The sequence below is a fragment of the Sorex araneus genome, chromosome 5 (genome assembly GCF_027595985.1).
Source record: "Sorex araneus isolate mSorAra2 chromosome 5, mSorAra2.pri, whole genome shotgun sequence".
Classification (NCBI taxonomy): Eukaryota; Metazoa; Chordata; class Mammalia; order Eulipotyphla; family Soricidae; genus Sorex; species Sorex araneus.
The window spans coordinates 183,526,438-183,539,594 of NC_073306.1; the positions used below are offsets into that span (position 1 = coordinate 183,526,438).

General features: G+C 48.8%; 1 protein-coding gene across 5 annotated transcripts in view; it reads left to right on the top strand.

Moving 5' to 3' along the window:
• The first annotated feature begins 356 nt into the window (after window positions 1–356).
• Window positions 357–13,157, top strand: part of CRACD (capping protein inhibiting regulator of actin dynamics) — a 230,367-nt gene continuing 217,566 nt past the window's right edge. For 2 of the 5 annotated variants that reach the window (XM_055137662.1, XM_055137667.1), the window contains exon 1: window positions 590–710. The gene's annotated coding sequence lies outside the window, so the exon portion shown is untranslated. Of the gene's footprint in view, window positions 510–589; window positions 711–908; window positions 1,305–13,157 lie in introns of those variants that run through there. The other 3 variants (XM_055137664.1, XM_055137665.1, XM_055137663.1) reach the window with 3 other exon arrangements.

The following is a 13,157-nucleotide window of genomic DNA, read 5'->3' on the forward strand; positions in this document are numbered from 1 at the left end:
TCCGTGTTTCCCTGAGGCCACAAAGGGAAAAGATAACAATTTTCCATTAAGCATCGATCACGAGTTAATTTATAGCTGGGGACAACAAAGCCCCGAATGTCAATGTCACTCTGCTCTGATGAATGGCCACCTCAGCAAAGCAATTCCGAGTCTTTCTGCTTCCGTATGGCAACTTTTCGTGTGTTTGTTTTTGTTTGGGAGGTTCTTGGGGGTCACTCCTGGCGGGGCTCCGGGGGACCCTAGGAGGTGGCTGGGACAGAAGCCAGGCTGGCCTCGCGCGAGGCCGGTGCCTTAGCACCCCGTCCTCCCCTCCCCTGCCCCCGCCCCGCGCAAACAACTTGAAATTTATTTGACGTCCGGGGCTCCCGGGGCCTCGGGTGCTGGGGCGCAGCGGCGCGACGCTCCGGAGCCCGGGTGGCTCGTGCAGGGACCAGACGCCGGCTCGGGCCCCTCCGCGGCGGACACGGGCGGGCCCCGCGCCCCCGGCCCACGCAGCAGCGCCCACGCAGGTAACGGCGCGCGCCGCCACCCGGGGGCCGTCCCCGGCGGCGGGGGGCGGCGGCGCGGGTCCGAGCATGTGACCGGGCGGCGCGGGCCGGGGCGCAGTGCCGCGCGGCGGCGGCGGCGGCGGGCGGCGCATCGGAGGCCGCGGCTGGGGCCGCTGCGGAGGCGGGTGCGCGGGGCAGCCGGGGCGCCCGCGGGGACCTCAGGTGAGCCCCGAGCCGGGCGGTGGGGGGCGGCGGGCGGGCGGGCTCCTCGGGGACCGACGGGACCCGCGCGGGCGTGGGAGCTCGGGGGCCCCCCGCCGCTCCCCGCGCCGCGCCCCGGGCCCCGCCGTCCGGGCAGCCCGCGCCCCCCGCCCGCGCCGCGGGGCTTTGTTTAACCTCCGCGGGCCGTTCGCGCACCCGCGGGGCGTGGGGCGGGGGGTCCCGGCTCGGAGGAGCCCGTCGCGGGGAGGCGGAGGCGAGACAAAGGTTTCCCCTGTTTACTGCGGGCTGCACGCCGCCGGGACGGACAGCGGCTTCTCCTGCGCCGCCCCCCACCAACGCCCCGCGCCAGCCCCCCGGGGGGTCTGGCCGCGCTTTCCCCCCCACCCCTGGTCTTGCACCGGCCCTGGTGTGCGGAGCGCGGTGGGGGCGAGACCCCGGGACCCGCCGATCGCCTGCACGCGGTGGGTGGGGTGTCGGAGCTTTTATGCACCGGGCACGGTCAGGAAAACGCGGACCCTCGCGCTGGATGGGAGATGTGCTCAGCGTCGCGGGCATTTTCCGAACTGGGCACGGAGGGACGAGGAAGACGCAGCTGTAAGGACACAATCATTCGGTCCATGATGGAAAGGGGAGGAGGGCTGTGGGGAGCACCGCCGCTAAGTATGAGCTCGTGTTGTGAAATGTTAATATAATCTGGTGCAGGTGTGTGTGTAGGGGGCGGGGGGGGCGGGGAGAGTGTGTTGGGGTGGTAGTAGGGTGTGTGTGTGTGTGTGTGTGTGTGTGTGTGTGTGTGTGTGTGTGTGTGTGTGTGTGTGTGGCGGCGATGGTGGAGAGGGAGTGGTTAGGATACAAAGGATAAGGCAATTTTAGTAAAAGCTTCTTAGTAGATACCCTGTGGCAAATTTTCATTTCATTAAGTTTTCCTTAAATCAATGTTCGTCCGTAAAAACCACCTGGACTAGTGGTGTTATGTGTAAAATAACCAACAATTATTTGGCATTATGTGTGTCGGGAGGGGGGGAATCGGAAGACAGCACTCACTTTTGAATAATTAAAAAAGTCAACAAAGGAAGGACATTCTCTCTGTTACCTCCCTTATTCTAAGAGAAACATTCCTTATTCCTGGTTCAATCTAGGCAACAGAAAATTGCCTCTAAGAAAACGCAGTTTTTTTTTTTAAACAAAAGAAACATGGGCGGGGGAACAGTTGCATCTTATAAGATGTTATGTTGCAATATGGATTAATTCAGCTCAGAAATATAAAGGGAGAGAAAAATAATGCTACTAGGTACTCTTTCCAGTATTATTAAAAATGTTATCTAAATAAGATAAAAGAAAAAGGTGTTATCTTATTTTTCAGTCTGATATATTAACTTTTGATATTGAGAAACTTAAATTGAAAATTCAGGGAACTTAGCCCAGGGACTAAGAGACAGTCAGGGGTTAAGGAGGGAGACCTTCCTGGGTGTGGCCCTGGAGGTTTTATCACCCCACTCTCCTGCCCAGCACCTCTGGGGGACCCAGGTAATCCTGACTCGCCAGGGCCCAAGTAGCACCCTATCTTTGGTTCTTGCATTGAACTGCTGACCTGGTTGATAGGATCACTGGAAGGGCCCTCGGGCTGCCTGACACCCTTGGGACACCCCCTCCTCTTCCTCCCCTCCCTCCCCCAGCCCTGCCACACACCCACATACAATAAAAGAATTTAGCACAAAATTTAGAGCCTGGGAGAGGATAATACTGACCTGCATCTAGAGTGCACTGTAGCACTGTAGCACTGTTGTTCGTTGTTCATTGATTTGCTCGAGCGGGCACCAGTGATGTCTCCATTGTGAGACTTGTTGTTACTGTTTTTGGCATATCGAGTACACCATGGGTAGCTTGCCAGGCTCTGCCGTGTGGGCGGGATACTCTCAGTAGTTTGCTGCGCTCTCTGAGAGGGACGGAGGAATCGAACCCCGGTCGGCCGCGTGCAAGCAAGTATCCTACTCGCTGTGCTATCGCTCCAGTCCATCTATAGTGTATCTATAGGTAATTGATATAGAAGCAGATTGTTTTATATAGTTCTTTCTTACACTAAGCACTATAGTTGTATGATATTGCTAGAAAAAGCCATATTTTAGTTTTCCTATATGCGATTTTCGAAAAATTTATTGGTATTAACATAAAATTCTCTAGTATAAGTGACAGTTTTCTCATTCTTTTAAAAAAATTTTGCATTCTTATTTGGTAGGTGTTCAATAAATAGTTTGATTCATTTTTTTCAGGGGAAGTTGGGCCACACTCAGCTCTGATCAGGGCTTATTCCTGGCTCTGTGCTCAGGGATCACTTCTGGCGATGCTCGGGGTGGTGCCAAGGATTGAACTCAGTCAGCTACATGCAAAGCAAGTGTCTCGCCCATTATACTCTGTCTCTGGCCCAGTTTTTTGTTTGTGGTCTGGGGCTACACGTGACAGTCCTCAGGGACTGGCCTTGTGCTCAAGAGATCACTTCTGGTGGTGCTCAGAGGACCGTATGTGAATCAAAGTGGGGTTGTGGCCGAAGCAGTCACATTTGAGGCAAGTGCCTTGTCAACCTCTACTGTCTCTCCAGTCCTCAATGAAATAGTGACAAAGAATGAGCTCTCAGAAAATAAAATACAGAAGAGAACCTGCATCCAGGTGGAGTTGACTTACTTCTTTTATTTTAATGAACATTTACTGAAGGCCTACTGTGTGTCAAGAGGCCATGCAGAAAGTTTCCAAATACAGGTTTTAAAAAAAAAGCCTGTTGACCTTCCTGTTTAGATCCTATTTAATGTGTTTCTGCGAAGGGTGGTGTCCTGTGGGTGGTATAGAGACCCTCTCATGTAACTGTGTCGCACAAGAGAACTTTTCACTGGCTGGCTGTACATTTAGTTTTTCACAATGGCCTGTGGGGACCCAGGGCAGATAGTATCACTCCCGTTTTGTAGGTGAGGAAATCCAGACGCAGCGAGATTAAATGACTTGCCAACTCCTTGCCACCAAAGCAGCAATGCCAGGGACAGAAGCTGGCGCCCAGGCCACTGCCTTCACCTCTGCGTCACACAGCCTTGTCCAGAATTAGCTGCCTTTCCAGAAACGCCTGTGGGGTGTCTTAGCTTTCAGTGAGGCCTGCTCTGAGTCTACCTTTAGAATAACTCTTGCAAGGACAAGGTCTGTTTTACCACACAGAACTTGTGAAAGGGTTCAAGATGCCAGTGGTGAGGGTCAGGTGACTGAATTCCAAACTTGGACCCGCTGAAGCGCATTGCCACCAGTGACGCCATCTCTCTTCGTTTCAATGTCTGTAAACTGGGATACACTGTCATACCGGCCTTTAGAAACCTGGGAGAGTCTCTTGGGGCTGGAGCGATAGCACAGCGGGTAGGGCGTTTGCCTTGCACGTAGCCGACCTGGGTTCAATTCCCAGCATCCCATATGGTCCCCTGAGCACCGCCAGGAGTAATTCCTGAGTGCATGAGCCAGGAGTGACCCCTGTGCATCAGAGGACCCCCCCCCAAAAAAAAAGAAATCTGGGAGAGGCTTAAATGAGGATATGTGTATATATGCCTAGAGTAATGTTGAGCACAAACTAAGTGCTTTGTGTTAGAGCATTTTTGTTCTCACCAGGTGAGGTGGTGGTTTTTCAACTTTTGAGGGATGTATAGGGGAACAAGAGATGCACTTTACAGTGTTATCCAGTGTACAGAAACCTTCAAATGTTTTTCAAATGAAACTGATAGTTTAAGGGGTAGATTTTTTTCTTACTCTTCTTCTTCTTGGTAGGGGGTATACCTAGCAGTGCTCAGGGATTACTCCTGGCTCTGCACTCAGGAATCACTCCTGGTGGTGCCTAATGGGATGCTGGGATTGAACCCGGGTTGGCTGTGTGCAAAGCAAGCACCTTACCCGCTGTACTATAACTCTAGCCCCCACAGTAGACTTTTTATGTGTAATCATTCATCTTTTGGGTTTGTATTTGCTCCCACATTCCTTTAGAGTGACTGTTGGTAGTGCTTGGTAGGGGACAGTATTCAATGTCTGGTATCGAATAGGGGTCAGTTTCGTGCAAGGCAATGTTCTTACTTCCTCTACTATCTCTTTGGCTCACTGCTGTGTTTTGGGGTCACACCAGCAGTGTTTGGGGCTACTCCTGGCCCCGTGCACGGGGTTGCTGTGGTGAGAGGGAGCATGCGATGAGGTTCTGGGACTCTTGCTCGCAAAGTGTTATTCCAGCCCTCTCCCTGGCCTTGCAGTTCATTCTTATATTTCTGTTCAATTTTATTTCAGAATGCTGGTTGAGATCCACTAAATGATTTCCCATCCCCATCATGGGCTAAGGCTTATAGTTTGAAAAACACGGATGTAAAGGCTAGTCAAGCTAAGTGCCTTAAAGAGAAAATTTTATTCTTAAATCCCTATATTTTTCCTTTGGATGACTTGCAGCTTCACTTGGCATTTAAAATTATACCGCAAATTGATTCTTAAACATTTCTTTTTGTTGTTTGGGGGCCACACCCTCTGGTACCCAGGCGCTTCTGCTGGCTCTGTGCTTGGGGGGTGCTTCCATTGGTGCTGAGGGGACCTTGTGGTATGAAGATCAAACTTCTTGTGTATAGAAAGCATGTGTTTGGCCCGTTGAGCCATTTCTCCAGCCCCGGACGTCTTTTAGTAATTGCAGTCACATATTTCGTATTTATCATAGGTGAGGTCTGTGCTAAGCAGCCTATTTATATATTGTGTCTAATGTAGTGCTCACAACCTTGGAAGCCTTGTAAGCTGACCTTGTGTTTCCATTTGATCAATGAGATGAGAACTCAAAGAGGTTTGATGAACTTTCCCCAGGCCGTAAAGATCAAGCAGGAATTCAGACTGATGGAGCCCAGGAGATAGTACAGGAATTGAGGTTCTGACTTTGCCTGTGCTGACCTGTTTCAATCCCTGGTTCGGACCCAGGTTTGTTCTCCAGTGCTGCACATGGTTCCTGAGCACTGCCACAGGTTATTCCTGAGCACAGAGCCAGGAGAAAGATCTGAGCACGGTGGGGTGTGACCCCATAACAAACAAAAACTTGGGAATCTGAACTGAGTTCTGTTCGACCCACGGCTGTGTGCTCTCTTCCGCCCCGTGTTCTTCCTGGGTCCCGTTACAGTCATTTCTGAAGATGGCTTGCTGCTTCTTTTAGGTAAATTTGAAGGCAATATTGGACATTTACCCCTTGCATCACATCTTTTGAAAGTTCTTTGAAGGGATCCAGATGAAGATTTTCAAGATAGAAAAGTCGGAATGTGTACAGAGTAGAACAGTCATTTTGACTTTGGCTTGTCTTTGATGTAAATATGTTGGAGTAACTCCTCAGGTGTCTGTGATACACAGTTAATTATCAGTCTTATTGAACACCCAAAGGCTGAATATAAATTCAGGAGACACGAGACTACTAAGCAAGTGTAAAAAGAGTTCATTGTGGGAGGATGTCGCCTTCTGTTAAAGCACAAGATGAAGACTTAAGAGCTACAAAGAGTACTTTATTGTGTATTGATTTGTCTCAAAATCACCAGGCAGTAAAAGTAATTTATTTTTGTAAGGTACTTGCAGGAAAGCCACCATTAACTGCCATGTTAATTTTTGTGGTAAAATAAATTTCTAAAATTTTGCAAGTATTTCTAATATTTGTGGCAATGTTGTAATTGGGGGAGGGGGCTACTTCTGGTACTTCATTCCTCTTTTAAAATATTGTCAGAGAGGGGAAGAGAGAGAGGGAGAAGTGCCTGCCAGAGTCAAGCTGGGGGAGCTGGCGGGGGGGGGGGGCGGGGAGTAGTTGTGGGGTGGTGGGAGGGAAAATGGGGACATTGGTGTTGGGAAATGTACACTGTTGGAGGGATGGGTTGTTGGAATACTGTATGACTGAAACCCGATCATAAATAGCTTTGTAATAGTTTATCTCACAGTGATTCAATAAAACAAACAAACAAACAAACAAACAAACCTCCCTTTTTCTCTAATTTAAAAAAAAATTGTCTGAAAAAAAGAATGTTTTAAGGTACCGGGCTTAAGGCTCTTATTTTGTATGCGAACTGAACCTGGTTCCGTACATGGGAATGAGAATGATTCTCCCCACCCGACCCCCCGACCCCTGCCATGGCATTAACGTGCGTGCACTCCAGGTTTGATCCCCGTACCCCATGTGGTCTCCGAACCCAGCCAGAACTGATTCCTGAACAGAGCCAGTAGTAAGCCCTGAGCACTGCTGTGTATGGCCCCCAAAACAAACAAACAAAAAAACAAAGAAAAGACTAATCTTAATCCAACAGATTAACTATCTACACACACTGTTAAGAGTTTTTAGGGGCCAGAGCGATAGTTCAGCAGGGAGGGTGTTTGCCTTGCACGCACCGATACTGAGTTTAATCCCTGGCATTTCATTTGGTTCTCCCGAGCACCACCAGGAGTAATTCCTGAGTGCAGAGCCATGAGTAAATCCTCAGCATGAAGGTGTGACCCCCAAATAACCACAAACAAACAAAAAAGAGTGTTAAGCTTGGCTGAAAGAGATAGTACAGGGAGTATACAGCCTTGCCTTGTATTCAGCTGACCGGAGTTCAATCCCCAGCACCACATATGGTCCCATCAGAGCTAAAAGCCATAAGTAAGCCCAACCCACTAAGTCTCCAGTTCTGCTTAGTCTTTCCAAAATGGGTCACTTTTATAATCTTAGTTCTTAAAGAATGTGATGATAACCTGGACAAAGATTAGCACTTCCCTGGTGTGTTTTGAAAATGTTTATTAGTAATTTTTTTCCTATTGAAATTACAGTGACTATATTGACTCACTTATTGTTGGATAAGAAATTCTCATCATTAATTTAGTACTCAGAAATGATCGTTTTCCTTAGGAGTGTACCCATGTAGTGAGTGTTCGTTTTGTTTATTGATATCTGTTTGGCACAGGATGGATTGGTTTTTGTTTTTGTCTTTTTGTTTGTTTGTTTGTTTTCCTTTTTGGGCCAGACACCGTAATGTACAGGGGTTACTCCTGGCTCTGCACTCAGGAATTACTCCTGGTGGTGCTCAGGGGGCCATATGGGATGCTGGGAATCGAACCTGGGTTGGCTGCATGCAAGGCAAACGCCCTACCCACTGTGCTATTGCTCCAGCCCCTTGTTTTTGTCTTTGTTTTGAGCATAAGGAAAGTGCCAGTTCTTGAATAGTCACTGTAATTTGTATAATCAGGCAGTAGCCATTACATTTGGCTCATGGTAGTTTTATGCATACTTTGTCCCAGCACCACACCCACCACCAGAGTGCCCACTTTTCTCCCCCAGTGTTCCTGAGACCCCTCTCCTCACCCCCGGAGAAGCTCAGTTCTGTATTTTAGATACAGTGTCGATATGCAGATTTACTGCAAACCGCCCTTAACCCTCAACCATGACCTCCTCCATGATCTCCTTGAACACTGGCACATTTTTTACTGTGATTTTTTTTAATGCTGTGATTTGCTTTTTTAAAAAAAAAATTTTTTTTTTAATTGAATCATCGTGAGAACAGTTACAAAGCTTTCCAGTCTAAGTCTCAGTCATACAATGGTCAAACACCCATCCCTCACCAGTGCACACCCTCCACCACCAAGAACCCCAGTATGCCCCCATCCGACCCCTCCCCCATCTGTGTGGCAGATGATTTCCACCTTACTCTCTTTCCGCTTTGATCACATTCAATATTTCGACAAAAGATCCACCATTATTATTTGGAAGTTTCCCCAACATTCAGTCCTGCCGAAAAGGCATCATTAGATACTTTGTTTTCTATTGCTGATATGAAGAGCATTTTTTGATTTCTGATATTTTAGTAATAAGTCTGGAGGTATTTCTGCCAAAAGCCGCTGGGTTCCGAGATTGGTTTGTGTGCCTCTGGGATCATGGCAGTTCAGGAGGCAGGAGCTCTTCGTGGGCTGCAACTCGGGACCTCGTCGGGGTGGGGAGAAGGATCAGTTCCATCCCCTATCCCGTGAAGCCCCGAGAGTCACGTCACTGCAGTCTCATAACTAGCTGTCCAATAGGCTCTGAAAAGGTGGTGGCCACCGAGCCGCCGGGGAGAATAGGCGGAAGGAACAAACACCTTTCCCCACCGGGGTGGCACAGCGCCATAGTTTGATGCTCAGTCCAGATGCAATTCTGCCAGAAACCGCTGGGTTCTGAGGTTGGTCTATGAGCCTCTAGGACCATGGTGGTTCAGGAGCCAGGAGCCGTTTGTGGGCGGCAACTGGGGGCCTCATCGGGGCGGGGAGAGGTTTACTGTGATTTTTTTTTCCAGAAGTGGGGTGAGGGGGTGCACACTTGCTGGGGTTCCTCCCTGGTTGGTGCACAGTGGTGCTGGGGGATCATGAAGTGTAGGGGATTGAACCTTGGTCTTCTGCATGAAAAGCATGTGCTCCAGCTCTTGGAACTACTGAGCTCTCTCCCTGGCCTCTACTTTTATATCTATATCTATATCTATATATCTACATTTACATAGCTATGTCTATCTAACTTTTTAGTTGGGAGGAGGGTGTACTCAGCACTGCTGGTCTTTTTCCTGGCTCTGCCTCCAGGAGTCATGCGGTGCTAGGGTTCGAACCCAGACCTCCTGCCCGCAGAGCCTGTGCTTAGCCTCTGAACTATCTCTCCAGCCCCTCTGCTTTTATCCTTCTGTGAAAATCCTCAGGGATAAGGATAGCAGAATAGTGGAGATGTTCACCTACTGTGGCTCTGAGGTAGGCACATTTGCGTATTTTAGATTTATACATGCGGCCTGGTTTCCACAGATACACAAGAAGTGCAAGAGTCGAAGACTGTTGTTACCAGGGAGGTAGCGCGAGGGACCACAGCTACTGCCGTCCTGGTTTCAGTCCTCGGCATCTTGTGGTTGGTTCCTGGAGCCTCCGGAGCAGTAAGCTGGGGGGTAGCTCCCCAGTGTCACTAGGTGTGACCCCCAAAACCAAAATAAATAAAACTAAAAATTAAAAAAGAAATTGTTTCCACACCCGTAGTACTTGGGAGCCAAGAGGTTTAGCCTTACACTCCTACTCCCACTTGTGTGCTGCCACTTGAGCCACATCCCAAACCTACCATTCTGTGGCTTGAGCCTGTTGAGCTCTTGATCTCGCTGGCATGAGGCTGGCTGTGAATTATTATTTTTTTTCTTTTTGGGTCACACCTGGCGATGCACAGGGATTACTCCTGGCTCTGCACTCAGGAATCACCGCTGGTGGTGCTCAGGGGACCATATGGGATGCTGGGAATTGAACCCGGGTCGGCCGCGTGCAAGGCAAACGCCCTACCTGCTGTGCTATTGCTCCAGCCCCAAGAGATTGTGAATTCTTAATCCACAAATTTAGAAAATAGCCTTGGGCTGAGAGAGAGATATGGGCATGTGGGAGCCCAGGTTTGATCCCGGGTACTGCATGATCCTCCAAGAGGAATCACCCCCAGCGCCAATGGGTGTGACCCTCCCCCCAATAAAACAAAATAAAGGAATAAATATAGAGCCTAAAGTAATTCTTTAGAAATAAAAACCTTTAAGAAATGTCAGTATATTGTGGTCAAATGTTATGAAAAATATTTAAAACAAATAGAAACCATATAAATAACTTAAGATTTTATATTCTAGTAAGTTGGCGGGTGAAAGGGTGATTCTATTTATATCACCAAAAATGGAAAGCATGGAGAGCTAGGAGAAGGGTTTAGGCCCTTGCCTTGCATGTGGCTGACTGCAGTTCAATCCCTGGCACCATATATGTCTCTTGAGCACTGCCAAGAGTGATCCCTGAGCACAGAGCCTGGAGTTATTCCTGAGCACTGCTGGGTGTAGCACACCTCCGTCCCCTTCCCATCTCAAATAAGCAAACAAACAACAAAAGCAGAGGACTGAAGCTCAGTGGTAGAGCACATGCTTTGAATCCTGGACTCAATCTCAGATGCTGGAAACAAAATAGAAGAAACAATTTTCAATCAAAATGTGTTCTCCTAGGAGAGGGTGTAGCAGCAGAACACTTGCCTTCTATACAGAAGACCTTGGATTTGATCCCTGGCTTGGGAAAACAAGAGCAAAAAAACAATGTGGAGGGGGCTGGAGCAATAGCACAGCGGGTAGGGCATTTGCCTTGCACCCGCTGGCCCTGGTTCGATTCCCAGCATCCCATATGGTCCCCCAAGCACCGCCAGGAGTAATTCCTGAGTGCAGAGACAGAAGTAACCCCTGAGCATCACCGGGTGTGAGGCAAAAAACAAAACAAAACAAAACAAGAAAAACAACGTGGAATCTTGACAGTATTTTCCAGTTGTTTATAAAATTTTTCGCTAAGTACACATTGGGGCTTCAGTGGGAACTTTGCTAAGCTTGCCTCTGAAGCTGCTAGTTAGACACCGAGTGCTTAGGAAAAGACACTGAACAGCATTCCTGATACGTTTGGGGAAACACTGAAATCAGAGAAGGAAGTAGCCCTCCTACTCGAGACAGGTTATATTGGAATAAAATGCAGGGGGTGATCGCAGTGGCTGAGAGGGATTATCCAGAGACAAAGAAAGGCTAAATTGTTAAAAAGGTGCTGGGCTTTTTATGGGGAAGGGAAAAACAGCCCCACCCACCTCGTACCCCTGGGGGAGGGGTTGCTTGGCACCAGGGGGCCAGATGAAGGGAGGGCAGTGGAGAACGGTGGTTTTTGTTTTGTTTTGTTTTTGTTTTTTACTTAAAGCTCAGGTAAATTGGCTTCAATCAATAATCTGAAAAATTCTCATATGTGCTTGTTAACCTGTGGTTTCCTCAGATCCCTGAGATCCGTGTTTTGGGAAGAGCCCAGCTCGGGCCCCATTGTCCAAACGGTCTTGTGGGGGAGGGGAGAGGGGCAGCCCCCTCCCGACCCCTGCACAACTGATGTTCACAGGCGGAGCCAGCAGAGCTGGTAAGACCCGTCTGCCAGATTCCAGGCTGCCCTGAACAATGCCATTAACAATGCCATTCAGGATTGTCCTCAGGCTGAAAAGTTCTTAGTCCCCTTTCAGTGACTTTTCCTGCACTCCAGTGTCATTGCAGCCGCCACCTGGGCTTTCCTGGCAAGGGTTGACGGCGCAGCTGCCCAGGCGGGGTGGTGATGGGTTAACTGTTCTCTAGAGTTAATGAGGTCAGGGTCACGGGTTCAACTCCTTGCAAGGCGAGTTAGCTTCCCTTTGTTCTCTGATCTTCTGTCGTATTCTTAACCCAGACCGGCCATCTGGCCAAGGCAGATCAGGGCTCACAAAGGGACTAATAAGCAAGACCGTGTGGGAGGAGCAGGAGCCGCTCGAATCTTTCTCAGCGGCCGCGGAGTAATTAGAGGAACAATTCCAGGAGCACGTGCAAATGTGCGCTGTAGAGCATGATGGTAATAGGCGGACGATAACTAACGTCCTCAGATACTGGTCTTTGGAGCTCTGCTTTGAACCATGTTTGTTTCTCTGGGGTTACATTCCCCCCCCCACCCCGTCCCCCCTCCAGGGTTTCATACAGCAGTTGTACATTGTCTGGAATGTTCTACATCGCCCTCTAGGTTTGTAGGATAATGACTGTAGGAGGTCAAACCAATTACTCAGCCCAGCTCCATGGAATGAAAAAACAGTAGTGAGAAAAGAAAAGTTCCATTTTGAATGAAACTATTTCTACTAATAGTTTCTACCCCCGGCTCAGGAATCACTCTTGGCAGTGCTCGGGGGCCCATATGGGATGCCGGGGCTCAAACCTGGGTCAGCCATGTGCGAGGCAGCAGCCTGCCCGCTGTACTATCTCTCGGGCCCCTGAACTGTACGTATTTTGCCTCAGTTGAGATGAGTTTCAGTTTCCAGTACATGCTAGTGAGCGAGAGAGATAGTGCAGGGGTTAAGGACTTGCCCTGGCTCAAATCCTTGGCACTGCATTTGGTCTCCTGAGCACTGCTAAGAGTCACTTCTGAGCACAGAGCCAAGAATAATCCCTGAGCACAGCTGGGTATGGCCCAAACTCCCTGCTTCCCAATACGCACTAGCTTTCAGACACTTAGTCTTAAAGAAGCATGTAGAGTATGCCAGTAATCTTAAAATATTGATTACATGTTAGAATAATGTTTTAACTATGTTAGACTGACTAAAGCATTTTAGTCTATTTCTTTTTATTTTGAAGAATATATCTACAGCAAGCTTAAAAATGCCAGACATGGCTCTTACATTTGTGGCTTACATTGTATTTCTCCTGGGTATTGCAGTTTTAGACCAGACCCTGATTTTACAGATGACAGGCGACGGTTCAGAGGCTAAGTTCCGGGGCTGAGTTCTATTCATTGCCTAGAATGGCTTTCTCTGGCAATGGGTTTGATAGCCAGGAAGAAGGAACTCTGGCCGGTTGGAGGACCGTTTAGTGCATCCTGGTTGCAAAGTCTATGCACCATGAGTCATTGTATATT